The sequence below is a fragment of the Falco cherrug genome, chromosome 2 (genome assembly GCF_023634085.1).
Source record: "Falco cherrug isolate bFalChe1 chromosome 2, bFalChe1.pri, whole genome shotgun sequence".
Classification (NCBI taxonomy): Eukaryota; Metazoa; Chordata; class Aves; order Falconiformes; family Falconidae; genus Falco; species Falco cherrug.
Genome location: NC_073698.1, coordinates 43,948,824 through 43,964,401, shown reverse-complemented (window position 1 = coordinate 43,964,401; position 15,578 = coordinate 43,948,824).

Below are 15,578 nucleotides of genomic sequence, written 5' to 3'. Positions count from 1 at the left end.
ATAAATCTGTTTTATAAAGCAAATTTAAGAATTTTTGAATGATGTTGCACCTGTAATGTAGACTTTAACCTTGTTGTAGACACAAATAATAGAAATGATCTGAAGTCTCTGCTTACAGATTTCCTTTAGAAAACATTTACTGATTATACCTGACTTGTTTTTCTATGTCACTGTAAAGACAAAGCAAATGCTGATTAAAGCAATTAAAACTTTCCTTTGTTTGCAGAAAGAGATGTATTCAGATACAGCTTTTTTCTTTGTAGACATCTTAATAAGCACCAGCAGATTGAAATGAAATCTGTCATCAGTTATATTTTTTCTTAGACTAACTGTCTACTTCACATACATATTAAGAAAGATTTGTTACCAAAGCTTCCTTATATGTTTTCTATTTGTTGTTGTAAAATGGTAAATGTTGAAATAACACTAGATCTATCAATCTGATAATATAATGCAATACATCTGACAGCTGAAGAGAGGAAAAAATGTAATGAGTTATATAGTATTTGGAGCAGTGCATTTTTTTGTTGTTATGGTTTTCTTCAAAAACACAACTGTGCTGTTTGGGTGTCTGCCACCATGGAGGGATATAAAGCATTATTGTGGATAGAGGATTCAGCTTTAGCAGAATATAAATTAACTGCCGTGTAAATATAAACATCAATTAAGTTCTGTCACTTGTTAAATATTTATTTACTAAAATGATTTAAGCAGAAAAGCTTGCTGAGGGGAAAATTGTCTACTTCTATCTGCACACTGCTGGTACCTCTTAGGAGCCTGCTTTGTTTCTATTGTTTCTTTATTTATAATCTCTTATGTGTGGTTGCAGAGGTTGCTATTTCAAGCAGCTGAAAATTTAAGGTGCATTTCTCACCAATGTTGAGCGGTATTAGACATGTAACTCCCATTAATGCTAATGGGAATTAAGCATATAAATACCTTCTTGCATTAGTGGATAAGTGGACTCTCATTTTCTAAGGTGATGCAGACTTCATCTGTGCAACCAGAACATAGTTGTACCTGAAAAGATCAGAGCAGTGCCTAGATACAGAGGAGAAAAAAAAAACCAAAACATTTGCAGTGTATTTATCCTTTTATTTTGATTATCTTAACAGAATAAACTGTCAATAGCTTTCAAACGATGGTTAGGATTACAGAAACTCATGGGCAAACATTGTTTAGTTGCATGGTCTTTCTCCACTCTTGGCAAGATGGTATACGAAGAGATACTTATGACACCCAGTAGTCTTCATTTGTTTCTCATATTAACAACATTATTCAAAAATGGGTTTCTTTTCACTTCTATTGTCATAAAATAAGTACATCAGAATAAAATCTCACAAAACAGAAGCTACAGAATGAGTAATTTATACTACTGAAATATCCATGTCACCATTTTTCTTTCCCAAAAGAATAATTCTATTACCCTCATTTGCTCTTTGCGTTACACTGGATCCCATATTTATGTGTTACGCTGGATCCCATATTTATTTGGCTCAGGCAGATGAGAATTATTTCAATAAGAATCTAGATATTTTTAAGACATGTTTATAAAAAATTCAGAAAAGGAATCTAGTCCTAATCTGGAAATACAGATTGATTGGAAACAAATGCCATCCCACAATGAAAATTCCTTGTTTATGGCTTAACTTTTTTTTCAGATCATTTAAAATACAGAATGCTTCCATCTGATGTATAAAAATGAGTGAGATCAGATACACAGACATAAGAAGACACTGAGAAGTTCTAAATGATCATTATAACATTAAACTTCATGTGCAGAAAACTAGCTCTTTGGAGCCCCGTGGAAATTTTAAAAGGCAGATTCAATTTTTTAAGCCTTAATGGATTTCAAGACTAGGCACATACTCACTCCTAGATTTACCTTTTAAAGATCTTTTTAAATACAACTAATCACGTCCACACAGAACCAAAGCAGTATGTACAGAACACACCAAAAACTTTAAGTGGTCATTGTTAAAAGGCTCAAGAGGTAGGTACTTAATTGCCATAAATACTAATTCCCAAAAGTTCTTTTTGCATTCCCATCTAAATTTTCAATAATGATAACAATCACACAAACTGTTTCAAAATCCTAATCAAATTCCTTCTTGGTGCATTCATAAAATGAAATGCTGATGCAGCACATTCTGTTTAATTGAGATACACTTAAACTAGGAAGTCCGCTTAATCAGGATGTCTCCCTGGGAACAATTTAAGTCCAATGATACTTAATGGCAATGACTACTGCTTAATGGGGATGGCAGTTCTGCTTAATTGAGATTTCTTCCAGTGATGTAGTAGTTTACAGCTGTACACTTTTAAATAACTGAGACTAATTTTGTTATGGTTTATGTTTTACTAAATGTATTTTAAGTAAATGTGATGAATTACATGGAATAACACTTGAAAAATGTTAGTCTTTGTAGCAAACAAGGCCTTATAGCACTAAAAAAATCTATCCAAGGCAAAGCAGGAGGAGATATGCCAGAAACGTGTTAACTAAAAACAGTAGCATTAGAGGAAACAAAAAGTTTGTCCTGTAGGTTTGGGTGGTTTTGGTGTGAAACCTCTAAAACAAGTAGGTTTAGTGGAAGAAGGCTCCATAATTCAGTTTTCAGTCTAGATCAGTGTCTTCTGAACTTTTGAGTGTCAAAAGATGGGGCAGCAAATAAACAAGGGGCAGCAAGTGTTAGGCAGCAACCTAAAGACCATAGGGGTCAGCAGAAAAAGCAGCAGATATGGCACGTCCACTGTGTGCATATTGTGGAGGGCAGGAGAAGAGATCTCCAAGGTCTCTTTGTGGATGTTCATGACAAGATCCTCTCATATATAAAGTGTGTCATGAAAGCAAGCAGGAAGCAATGTGTTTAACATGCAGCTGTTCAGTGAAGACCTGTGTGCAACAAAAAGGGGATCAACCATCTGAATAACGGGTAGAGTAGAACAACTGCAGGATGGATGATAAAGAGAGAAAAAGCATGTAAGAAAAGGGTCCAAATCCTAGTCTAGTCACATCTTGAAGCACATCATGGAAATAAAGTGGAATGTAATCTGTCCCTCATGGGTACCTAATCTAGTGGCTGTATGGAATTGGTAATGAACTGTGTATTTGATCTGCTTGAAAGGCCCCATCACCTACACTAGAAAGCACGTGTATGTTGTAAAGGTAGGTGAGATTATTATCATAGTACAAATGGTTGAGAAGCATAACTGTTAATGCTTAACAGAACTACTGTGTACCTGTGTTCAACACACCTAAACTTTCTAGCCCTTACATCCAGACCGTGACTTGGGATGTGAAACCATAGACTTAAACGTGAGTCAGTGGGGTTTTGTTAGACCAGCTGAGCCATAGGATGCACTTGTAAAACAGGGAAGTTCAGTGCCATGAGTAGATGAAGAGACAGGCTACAATTATGCAAAGGAAGGCTTAAAAGGCTATAATGTTGAAAGAGGACTTCTCTTCTGGGGGACAACTAGACACGAACTTTACAAGAGGAATTACCAATTTTGAAAAAGAAAATTTTATACAGTGGACTCTGCATACTAAAGAAATGTTGCACAGCTATGTCAGTTGATAAGAATATTCATCAGCTTTAAATCTAACATGTTTAAACCTTTTAAAAACATTTGAGTAAATCCAGCACTTTTAAGGCAGTAGGATTGTGTGGCTAAGGAAGTCATCATGCTGTCATGTTTCACAGCACTGTCAGCCTCTAGCTCTGCAAATGGTGCTTAGTTTCTTATCTTCAGCACCTTGACCATCCCCTACCCTGTTCAATAATGAGACTGCAGGTCATGTCAAATTTAGTGTGGTTGCTTTACAATGTGCACAATTAGAAAGAAATTTGCTATGGTCTTTAAAAAGTAAAAATGCAATCATGTTTTGCTTAATACTTCCTTCCACTATTTCCTACTTGGTAGCCACCGCACAAACTCTTAGAGGTGGAATTTAAAATATGACACTCTGTCAAGGCTACAAAAATCCTGAATAATCTGTAGCAAATCAACAACTTCCATATTATCAGCAAAGGAAGGTGGTTCAGACTTGTTGAACCCTAGTTATTATAGGCTTGAACAACTCCTGATATAGAGGAGAGATATGCATGATTATGCAGGCAAGCACAAGTTAAGTAAGGCTGACTCCTGCTCACTGCAAATCTAATTGACAATTTTGTTGCCCTTCTCTAGCTATTTAAGAAGAGTAGTGAGGTCAATGGTAATGACATGTCTCATGGTTGGAAAATGCCACCCACTTGGTCTCTTTTTACAAGGTATTGATTTCAAACTTCTAAGCTCAGCTTTGTTACAAGGAAAAAAGATCTTAAAGAGCCTTATTGAGTGAATTTTCTGCTTGTGAAAGGTGACTGGCTGACAAATGCAGGGATTGAAATGCTCTGTTTTTGCAGAGGCGGTGCTGTACATTTGCTTTCCTTAAGTATTACACTGTCATTTCAGCATCCACTTCCTCATGTTTACATACATATTTCAACCTTGATCTTGTGGGATTATTCCTAGACTGATAGTTTCTACACCTTAGACTAATTCCAGAGACATATAGGAAAAGGCCTCTATTAATGACATTTGCCAACATTGTTAAAAGTCTTTTCAATATTGCTTACTTTAAAGAAATAGGAATATAGTCTTCTTGTTGTGATCATCCTGATTAACAAAAACAAAGCAGGATAGAAACAGAAACAGGATAGAAATGGTGCAGCCGAACATTCCATTTCTGTAAACAATTCTCAAAACTAACACACTTGAACAAATGAATCTGAGTCTCCTACTGACCTAAAAGCCAGGAAAGCACCTTGAATTCATATAGTATAAAATTCTGTTTATTAAGTAAGAAAGAGACTGAAACAGAAACAGTTTCTCTGATGCCAGAAAAACAGTAACAAAATATGTCTGTTTTACTTCAGCCATTAATAAAACTTTCTGGCAAATATCATTAACTGTTTTCTGTACACACTTAGTAATATTTATAAGCCATATGGCATCAGAGGAATGGGTTATTCCTCATTTGCTAAAACCAGACCTGTGTTTAAGAGTGACTTACATGTACTTTGCTGCTATCTAACATACACAAAGAAGATATAAGATAAACGTGTGATTTTTTTCCCTAGTCAGAACACATTAATGAAATAGAACTAAACCTTGACATTTCAATGGTTGTCTTAACCCCTAAATAACTTTGGAGTTACTGCATATGGAGGTGTGACAGCCTCAGAGTACTTCTCCTACAATTTAAGTTCATACTGTGATGGATTCCATCCCCTGACATTTTGGATGCAGCTGGCACTCAAAAACTTGTGAAAATTATTGATTAAAAACCTGATATTTCACCACTGGCTATTTGCAACGATGTAGTGTAGTATTGTCCTTCTGAGAGCACTAGACAGTTTGTGAGCAGTGTGATGAACTCTTTGTATTTCTTCTGAAAGTATAGGTTTTACAAACAGTTGCTAATGTAGAACTCTTTCACTAGAAATTTGATTTAGCTCCAGACTGTACACCTACATTTAGGTGTGCAAAGACAAATGGTTACACATAAGGTAAGTGTTTGCCAAAGCAATTGATGGAATCTAAAAAGTGGCCAAAAGCCAAAGTTGGCAAAACTTAAGCATCTACTACTATTTAAGATGCCTCAGAGTATTTGAGACAGTCATATGTCCTGGTATTTAAGGCACAGAACCCATGGAAGACACTAGATGGAGAAGTTAAATTATTTCAAATGGTACTGATTTTTTCTGGTTTGAGAACTGAGCCCATTTTGGGAGAGGCCTTTTTGAGTAGCTCTCCATTGCCTACAAGAAGAATTCAGTCAAATCCCTCAAATAATGACATCTACATTTAGACAGATAAAGTCATATGTCTGCTATCTGAAGCTAAAGTCCATAAATCCTTATATAATGGATGGTCTACAAGCAGTTTAGAACCATGTCTGAACCCAGTTAGCAGATATGCTTCCTTGCACTAGATGAAATGTGACAGGAGAGAGACAGTCTTTCACTTTAGTTCCCTTCCTATGGCATAAAGTAAGATTTCCATCTCACATAAGGACTCATAAAAGTGAAACTTTTCCCCTTTTTTTACTCTCTGTACCATATTGAGTAATCCCATACTCTTTCTGTAGTCAGTGGAAATGCTGTAGGTACTGCCAAAAATTATTCTTTTTATAGAAGAGTTGAACTGCTGTCTGGTCATACCTACCTCTCCCCATCTTATAAAAAATTTAGAGAATTAGTAGCTGTAGTAGTAGTAGTATCTTTGCCTAATAACTTATGGTATTAGTCCAGGTATCACTTATGGTTCAGTGATACCTGGACTTGAGTAAGGCCCTTGATGCTGTCTCTCATAAGAGCCTCATAGACAAGCTGTTGCTGTACAGGTTGGATGAGCAGCAAGATGACTTGAAAACTGTCTAAACCACTGGACCCAGATGGTGGTGATCAGAGGCACAAAGTCAAGTTGGAAGCCAGTAACTAGCAGTGTACACCAGTGATCCATACTGTGTCCATTCTTGTTCAATATCGCCATCATTAATGATCTGGATGATGGGGGACAGTGTACCCTCAGCAAGTTTGCAGATGACATAAAACTGGGAGGAATGGCTGTTACACAAAGGAGTCATGCTGCTATCCAGAGGGACCTTGACAGCTTGATGAAATGGGCTTATGAAGAGGGACCTTATGAGGTACAAGCGCACAGTCCTGCACCTGGGGAGAAATAACCCTGTGTATCAGGATGTGTTTGGGGCCACCCAGCTGGAAAGCAGCTTGGCAGAAAAAAGGTATGGGCATCTTGGTGGACATCAAGTTCAACATGAACTAGCAGTGTGCCCTTGAGGCAAAGAAGGTGAATGGTATCCTGGGCTGCATTAGGCAAATTACTGCCAGCAGGATGAGGGAGGTGACCCTTCCCCTCTACTCAGCACTGGTGAGGCCATATCTAGAGTGCTGTGTCCAGTTCTGGGCTCCTCACTACGAGAGATACATGGACACACTGGAGAAGTGTGTCTCTGGAGAGGTCCACTGAGGTGGAGCACCTCATCTATGAGGAATGGCTGAGAGAGCTGGGGCTGTTTAGCCTCGAGAAGAGAAGTCCTGGTGGGGAGGCAGGTATCTTACCAATATGCATAAGTACCTGAAGGGAGGGTACAAACAGGACAGAGCCAGGTGTTTTTCAGTGGTGCCCAGTGACAGGACAAGAGGCAATGGGGTACAAACTGAAACATGGGAGCTTCCATCTGAATATCAGGAAACATTTTTTTACTTTAAGGGTGACTGAGCCCTGGCACAGGTTGCCCAGAAAACTTGTGGAGCCTCCATCTTTGGAGATAATCAAAAGCCATTTGAACATAGTCCTGGGCAACTGGCTCTAGGTGTCATTGCTTGAGCAGGAGGGCTGGACCAGATCACCTCCAAAGGTCCCTTCCAACCTCCACCGTTCCGTGATTCTGTGATTCTGTGATTCTGTGATTCTGTGATTCTGTGATTCTGTGATTCTGTGATTAGAGCATTCATCAAAGATGTGAATGACTTGGATTCAAGCCTTCATCTATCTGATTTCAAATAACAAACCTGGATCTTCCAGATGAGAATAAACTGCTACTCAGGCAAGACTTTGAGGTTCTATACTTCAGGGTTAGTTACAAAGCCCTGTACATGCTTTAAATACTATGGCCAAGGTTGCAGGGAGATAAACACAGGTCTTTTAACAGTGCACTAATTCCCTGTTGAATCACTTCTTCTTACTCTGGTTGCCTTTTGAAGCATTCTTACAGGTGCTAAGAAATTTATATTGAAAAACATACTTGCAAGATTTCCTGTATAAAGTGTTTATCTTCACTTCTTGCTTTGAATAAAGGGCGGTGCTTATCTGCACTGCCATGGGGGAAAGACTGTGACTCAGAAGCTTGTAATCATTCCCTTGAATCTCCCTTTTGTTATGCTTTTTTACAGTGCAAACCAGCCTTGCCAGCTTATGACCACTAAAATCCTGAGAAGACACAACAAATTCTCTACCCGTTCCCTATTCATTCCAATCCCAGCCCTGTAGTTGTGGGCAAAGGAAAAACCAAGAGTTCTGAAAAGCCTTAAGTAACTACCTAGGCAAGATAAAAAGGCACTCTGCCCATTTTATTCACTGTGTGTTTTCACTGCACAAAGGATGTCTTTACTTTAACATTGTTAAAAAAGGAACAAATGACAGATAAGGTTTTATTTTGATTCTTAACTCCAATGAAAATGGTCTCCTGTGAGTATTGGGCAAATTAGCAAATATTCAATTGAAAAACAGCTCAGAAAGTAGACGTGCCCATAAGCACCTAGGTGATTCCAGGGTTCTGTGCCAGGTGAAGAGGGGTTATCCTATTATTATATAGAATAATAGAATGCTTATTTTATATCTGCAGCTCTGCCAACTCTTCTTGTACTTAAAACCCCAGCCCTTAAGTCATGTGAATGTGCTCAGATTTCATTTTAAATAGGAAAAGGAAGTTTCTAGCATCACAGTTGAATGAAAGCTTGAAAACAAGAACTTCAAAGACCTAAAACCAAGACAAAAAGAGAGATAGAATTAATAATTATATGTTTGTGTACATTACTTATATATATATATACACACATATACACATACTTATCACCAGCTCTGGTTATTAAGACAGTCTTCTCTTTAAAGCCATAGCTATTATAGTGTGGGCTGGTAAACCTGTGTCTATCAATTTTTGGTACAGACTTATATATGTACATATAGCTTGTTGATGAATGAACTTCAACCAATACAATAATTAAATATTACCTTAACAAAAACTATGAAAATCATTCTCCAAACTACAGTTTCCCAGTGTAATAGAGAGATATGATTTTGGTATTGCTGATGTGAACATCAAAACTATAGGACTGCCAGTATTATAAAAAGAAGCTAGTTTAAAGTTTCATCATCGGAGTCTCTCAGAACCTCATCTAACTTCAGCAAATAAAACCTAGGCTGTGCATTTACTAAAATGAAAAAATATATAGTCTACACACATTATTTTATTGTTTAAATGGTTCTCATTCATGTTTCATTTCAATAATATTTCCCCAGCTTGTAAAGCTTATGTTACATTGAGCTCCTCTTTAAATTCACAATGCATAAAACTGCCAGGTGGCCTAATAACAGAGTGCATTAACAGATTGAACTATAAATCAGATGGTTGTGTTCACATACTGTAAAAACACCACCATTTTCTTTCAGATCTGAGTTTGTACACAGATTCCTCAGAGAGTGAGATTGCTCTCAAATATTAAAAAAGCCCATATAGCTCGATTTTAACATTAAGATTGATTTTATATTTCAAACATAAAACTGTTCTTTTCAATTCTACCAGAAAACGTACACAAAATATGATCTAGTTTTGACACGAAAGAAAGAGGTGGGGGGGGGGGGAAGAGGGATTTGAATGTTTTTACTGATGCAACAGTAAGAATGTGACTCTAAACGGAAAGTACAACTTGGAGCCTTTGTTACCACTGAAAAATGTATGACCTAGAAGAATTTAACCCCTCTAAAAAGCGTCAACAACAATCATAGGTTAAGAATATTCTGGTGAGGGATATATAATAGTTTCTAGTGAATGCATTGACAGGCTTCTTAAAATAACCTTTTCAGTGAGTTTCATTTTGGTTTCCCTTACTAAAACATAGTAAATTTATTTCTGTGGGACTAGAAACAGTGAATAAACCTGAAGGCGGCAAGATTTCATTTTAGAAACCTTTAAGAACAGGAAAAGGGCATTATTTGTATATATACATATCTCTTTTACAGATCTAGTTTTAAAGCAGAAATTACATTTTTCTGATATTTTGTTTCCAGAAAAGGCAAAGCAACAATGAAATCCATCAGTTGAGGTTCATAAGTTCATAGGATAATTCATGTTGCGGGGGAACTCAGGAGGTCATTTAGTCCAATCTTCTGCTCAAAGCAGGGTCAGCTGTGATGAGCTCAAACCAGGTCAAGCTCAGGTGTTCATGCAGTTTGTTTTCGCTTCAAAACACTGGATACACCATCTATTTTTCAGTATCTATTATTATTATTATTACAATACATGCATGGTACGTTTGCGGCTAGAAGAACTAAGTAGGATCATTCTAACTGCTAACTTCTGAATAAGATTGCAGAATCCCATCTCAGGCAGCTTGCGATCTAAGAAAAATATGTATATAGAAATAGCAATAAATATATGGTTAGCATTTATGTGCCAAGCCATGTGAGATACCTCTTTTGAGAGGAAATATTTAGAAGAATAAAGGAATCACAATCTCATACAGTAAAAGAAAATTATTTTCATCAAGTGAGTGAAAACTATAAATCTATACCCCTGAGGCTCTCATCAAGCAGAAATTTGTCAGAAGTAGGGCACCAGAAAATAAATAACAGCTATTCAAATAGCAATGAAACAGAATAGCAGCTGAGGATGTTAAGATACACTCTGAATTTTTTTTTCTTTATGTACGGGGGATATATCTTTCTATATGCCTGTACAAGGTATAGGAAAGACTGGATGCAAATGAAAAAAAAAGGTGTTAACAATGCTGGTGTGTTTTTTAGAGAAGTAGCTCCTATAGTTTTTAAATGATCAGTGGTTTTGTGTGTAATCTCTGGGTCAAAGACCATGGACAGAATTTTAAAAACAACCAGATGACTTAAGAACAATGCTATTTCTTTAAACTGCTAAACAGTTCATGTTCTATGACTTTCAACATTACCTAAGAAGTCTAAGGTTGGCTTTCAGGAGAGAGAATGACATGAAAAATAAAGAATAATTTAAGCCCATAAAGTGTTCAGACATAGATGACCAATTTTGCCCTCACAACCCCTGAAATGCTACCTCAGCTTATTTTTCTGAAGTTTTCCAGAGGATGTTTCCCATGAGAATATTTGCATCCTACCAATGTTTTTCACAATGTACAAATGTGCATCACAGTGCTAAAGGTGTAATCAACCCCCAAAATTAACAGTATAAAACTAAAACATTGAAACCCCTTTGCAGGTGCTCCTGCTAAAGGCTGTTCTAGACAAAAGGAAGTTCATGTCTGTATGTCCTGTGAAAGCAGACAAGGAATCAGGAATGAGATTCATCTCACTCTTAGACACTTAAAAATTATTTTCTCAAGGTACATGTACACAATCAAATAACTTAGCTTCTTAGTTCATTCCTGGGTCTCAATTCCCTAGTTTATCACATTACTTCACTCCTTGGTTTGATTTTTTTGTTAACTGTTTAGTTCCCTCCAAAACAAAACAAGCTTGGTTTTGGTGATAGTTTGTGACAGCAGTCATTCATGAAAGACACACTAGGCAAAACTGAGCCAGCCCTGGCTTTCTCTGTCACATACAGTTCCAAAACTCTTCCTCAAACAGCTTTACACCCTCCAGCCAGGCCCCGGGATATGAAATGTACCCTCAGTTTTGTGTTATAAACACACCATCATGGTAACCTGCAACACAGGTTTCACATCATTTCAGACTCTTTGAAGTAGATGAAACTCTTTCAGACTTTGAAATCGATGAAATTAGATTAAAAATAATGCTTTAGGTTCACAGGGGTGCACACAGGGATAGGGGTCACCTGTTACCAAGTCCATTGTGGATGGAGGCAAGCTGTTTCAAATGAGTCTACCCACGAGCAGTGTGAAAGTGAAGCTCATGAAGGTGAACCACTTGTACTACTTGGCCTGAACAAATACCTTTACTAATAGAGTCCTCCAGAGTGGATATGGATGTTAAGAGTACATAGAGCACTAGTCTAAGTTACTAAGTCTGGCTTCCGTTATCCCCAATGGACTGTAAGCTGACCAGTTTAGACTTAAGCAATTGACCAGTAAATGCTTAAGATGGATGAGATCAATCCCATCAGTGTAAATCATGACAATATAAGGACCATGCACCTCAATGAGTATACAATAAACTTGGGGAAATAAAAAAATGCATTTAAGATTAGAAGAATTACACAATTAGTAAAAAGTTTAGAAATGGCTTAAAAGCAACAGGTGGGGAATAAAAGATGCAGACAAGAACAGAACTGCTGGCTTGGGGACTGTTCTTGCAACAAGCTGTTGATATTCATTCTCTAAACCCAGAAGCTTTATTTAACTTTGCAGTTCACCCTCCTCTGGTCTCCATTGTCTTCCTCCATCTACTTAAAGGCATTTTCCTACAAACTTTACATTTTAAATAAATGTTTCTAAACCCACTGCGCTGGCTCAGCTCACACAGGCACAGGCTAGGGAAGGTGCTCTCTCAGTCACTGTGCTTCATTTTTCTGAGTGACAAAGAAAATTATTAGGGGACTGGGGTGTGTGTCAACACTGTGAATAGACTAACGTAACACACAAATACAGAGACACTGCTGTGGGGGAAATAAAAAGAAAAAAATCTGCTTTTTCCCAGAAGATCCAAGCCTAAAAGGAGACACCAGGAGCTGAAACAATCTCACTACGTGATCCTATTACAACCACCAAACTGGGAAATTTGAGTCATTGTTTGTATAACTACCCCATGGATGCACACCTGCCTGCCAAAGGATTGCAATTTAAATGCTTTAACTTTCACAAGGTCAGTTGTGGTTACTCCTCCTGTTGGGACCCTGGAGCATGGGTTGGAACAGTACAAATGAATCAGGCCTGTAATATGCAGGCTTCAGCTCCTTACCATCTGACTGTATGTTGTTGACATCTCTCCTTTGGTTTTTAAATAGAGAACACTCCCATAAAGAAGAAATCAAGGTAAATAAATCCTAACGTTAAAAGTGGACATGAAAATTAATATACGATAACCTCAGAACAGTGATATAGTGATATGCCCAACCCTGATATAGTTCTGCATTTTTCCCCATTCTTATAACATTTCACACACCTGTAGCTTTTCACTATGATGTGGGAAAACTTTCTGGTTCAAAGGTATCTTAAAACATGCAACAGCTGATATTTACAGTTACAAGTGTTGCAAAGTGATGCCCTTTAGCACTGCACAACATGAAATTTAAATAATGATGATCATAAGAAAGCTTAGAACAAAGAAGCATAAAGGAAAGGAGTTCAATTAATGACTGCAATTTGCAAATGCTCAAGTCTTTACAGAATTTTATTTCTTCATTTTAATTTGCATTTCTACAGTAACAAAAGGTATTTATCTCAGCACATGTACCTCAGGAAAATATTTAAAAATCCAGTTCATCTGCATATTCAAAATCACTGGCATCCTCAGCATATGTTACTGGATAACTGAAAATCAAGGAGTAGCTGAAGTCCACATATTGTTCTAGGAGAAATATTGATTCTCTGATGCTCCTCTGTTCTTAGCTCATCTAATTTCTTCCTCTGGGTGCCCAAAAGTCCCTGATCTTTTATTTTTCTCTCCAGAGTCTGTAATAGTTTCTTTTTTAAAATAGCTAGGACTGGAACACAGAATTTAGAAAATTCCAACCACAATGGGCACAATAAGTGTGTTGTCCCTCTAAACAGACAAAATGTCCATTGAAAAATTAGACAATCTAATGATGACGCAACTTGAGTATCAACCCCCCTCCTATTTTCATACTTGTGAAGCCTAGTGCCTTTCCCCATGTTTTGCATTGAAGTGCACGAGACACACAGATTAACAATGTAACCATAAAGCATGCTGAGATGGCTGCCAAAATATATTTTTGTTTCTTTTGCTTACTATTTTCAGCTAATGCATTCCCGCTATCTAACATTCAATGCAAGTATTTATTCAGCTTCATTTAATTTCTTATTATGACCTGCCTTTTTGTCAATAGTGCATTTGGAGAGCATATTTTCAATGCTCCACACAGTAAGATTCTTACTGCTAATGTCTTGACAGAAATTGGGATATTGATGCCAAATTGTGGGTATTGATCTAAATTTGTTTCTTGCCCGTACTGAACCAAAAAGGCAGTATACAGGTTGTTGCTTCTCATGCTGTCTTGTGCTGTACTGTTCTGGGCTGGAATGACTTTTTTGTTGCTGAACCATAGATCCAATGATCTAGAGCTTACCACAGATTTTTTATTGATGTTCATGATTTGCTTTCAAGGAACAATTCAGATTTTCCCTCTGATTTCATATAGAGATAGTATCTTATACAAAACTCAGAAGACTGGAAATGTGAGGATTTCGATAAAGGGATCTGTGAAGGTATGAAGTTTTAGTTGGTCCCTACTTCTAGATATGCAAAGGTCTGTGCACCCACAGCAAATCATGGCAGTGAGAGTTGATGGAGTCTATGTGTACCATTTTCAACCAGGAACAACCAAAACTGATGTGGTACAATGCATGGCTCTAAATGTGCAAGGCTGATACACACAAGAGTTGCTACAAGTGTCTAGAATAACTCAGCAAGCACTATCTGACCTGCTTACACTAGATGTGTATGTTTCAGAACAAAAAAGAGAAGGTTTTAAAGAGGTAAGTTAAAGCCAGAAAGCCTATTTCATACTATCTACTGGATCATATAATCTACCTGAAAAAAACTTACTTTCAAGCCAACTCTAGAGCAGAAAGTTGTGCCCCTCTTGATAAAGAAGGAGTTGGAATTTACACAAAGCTGAAGAAAGCTGACAGAGGAATACAAGTGGATTTTCTAGCAAACAGCAAAACAAAACAGAGAGTGCAGGAAGAGAAGCAAAGGATTACGGAGAGGCAAGCATCAGTAGATAAGAATCCAGCAAGAGAAAAGTAACAGCTATTGGTAGTGTTGACACCTCAAAATCAACTTGTAGGGGAAAAAGCAAGTATTTAAAAGCTGTACATTCTACTAAAAATGGCATGACTGAGACCAGAGGCTAAGGCAGTTGTAGGCCAGTGATGGAAGCAGCATGCTTTAATTGTCAAATGTTAAATATCAAAATATTAGGGAGCAGGATGAGAGTGGGCTTTGTTTAGAAAAAAGTGGAAGAATAGATAGAAGATCTGAAAGCCATAAGCCTGCAGAATCAGAAAGAAACAACTACCAAAAATGAGTGAATATCATCTATTGTACACCTATTTAGTAAATTATGCAATAATGAGTATTCACAAAGACATATCACAGTTATGATCCCAGATTCCAGGAAAAAGAACCTATAAAACCATTACCCCACCTGCCTAGTTAGTCATTGGAAAGAAATGCTATTACATAACTTCCTGAACAAGCTACCACCTCTGGAGGAAATATTACTAGCAGAAAACAAAATTAAAAGGTTTCACAAGCCAGCAATGTGCAACAGAACAGGTTTTCAGTCTAGAATCTTACCTTACATTGCTTCATTTTTTCCCTTTGTAGTACCCCACCTGTTTTTTGTGGAGGGTGGTACATGCCTTTTGAGTTCTTTGAGACAAGGAATACTAAGTATAAACACCTACAATATAAACACCTCTGGTTTACAGTCAGTGGTGAGAAATAAGCAAATTTAGGCAACAAATTATCTTATTCTAAAGTAACATCTAAAATAGTTTAGTTATACGATGAAAACCATGTCTCAGCATAGTTTCTGTCCTTTGATAACGAGAGACAGGTGACCCAAGTCAGACATAACACATTAAGATCTT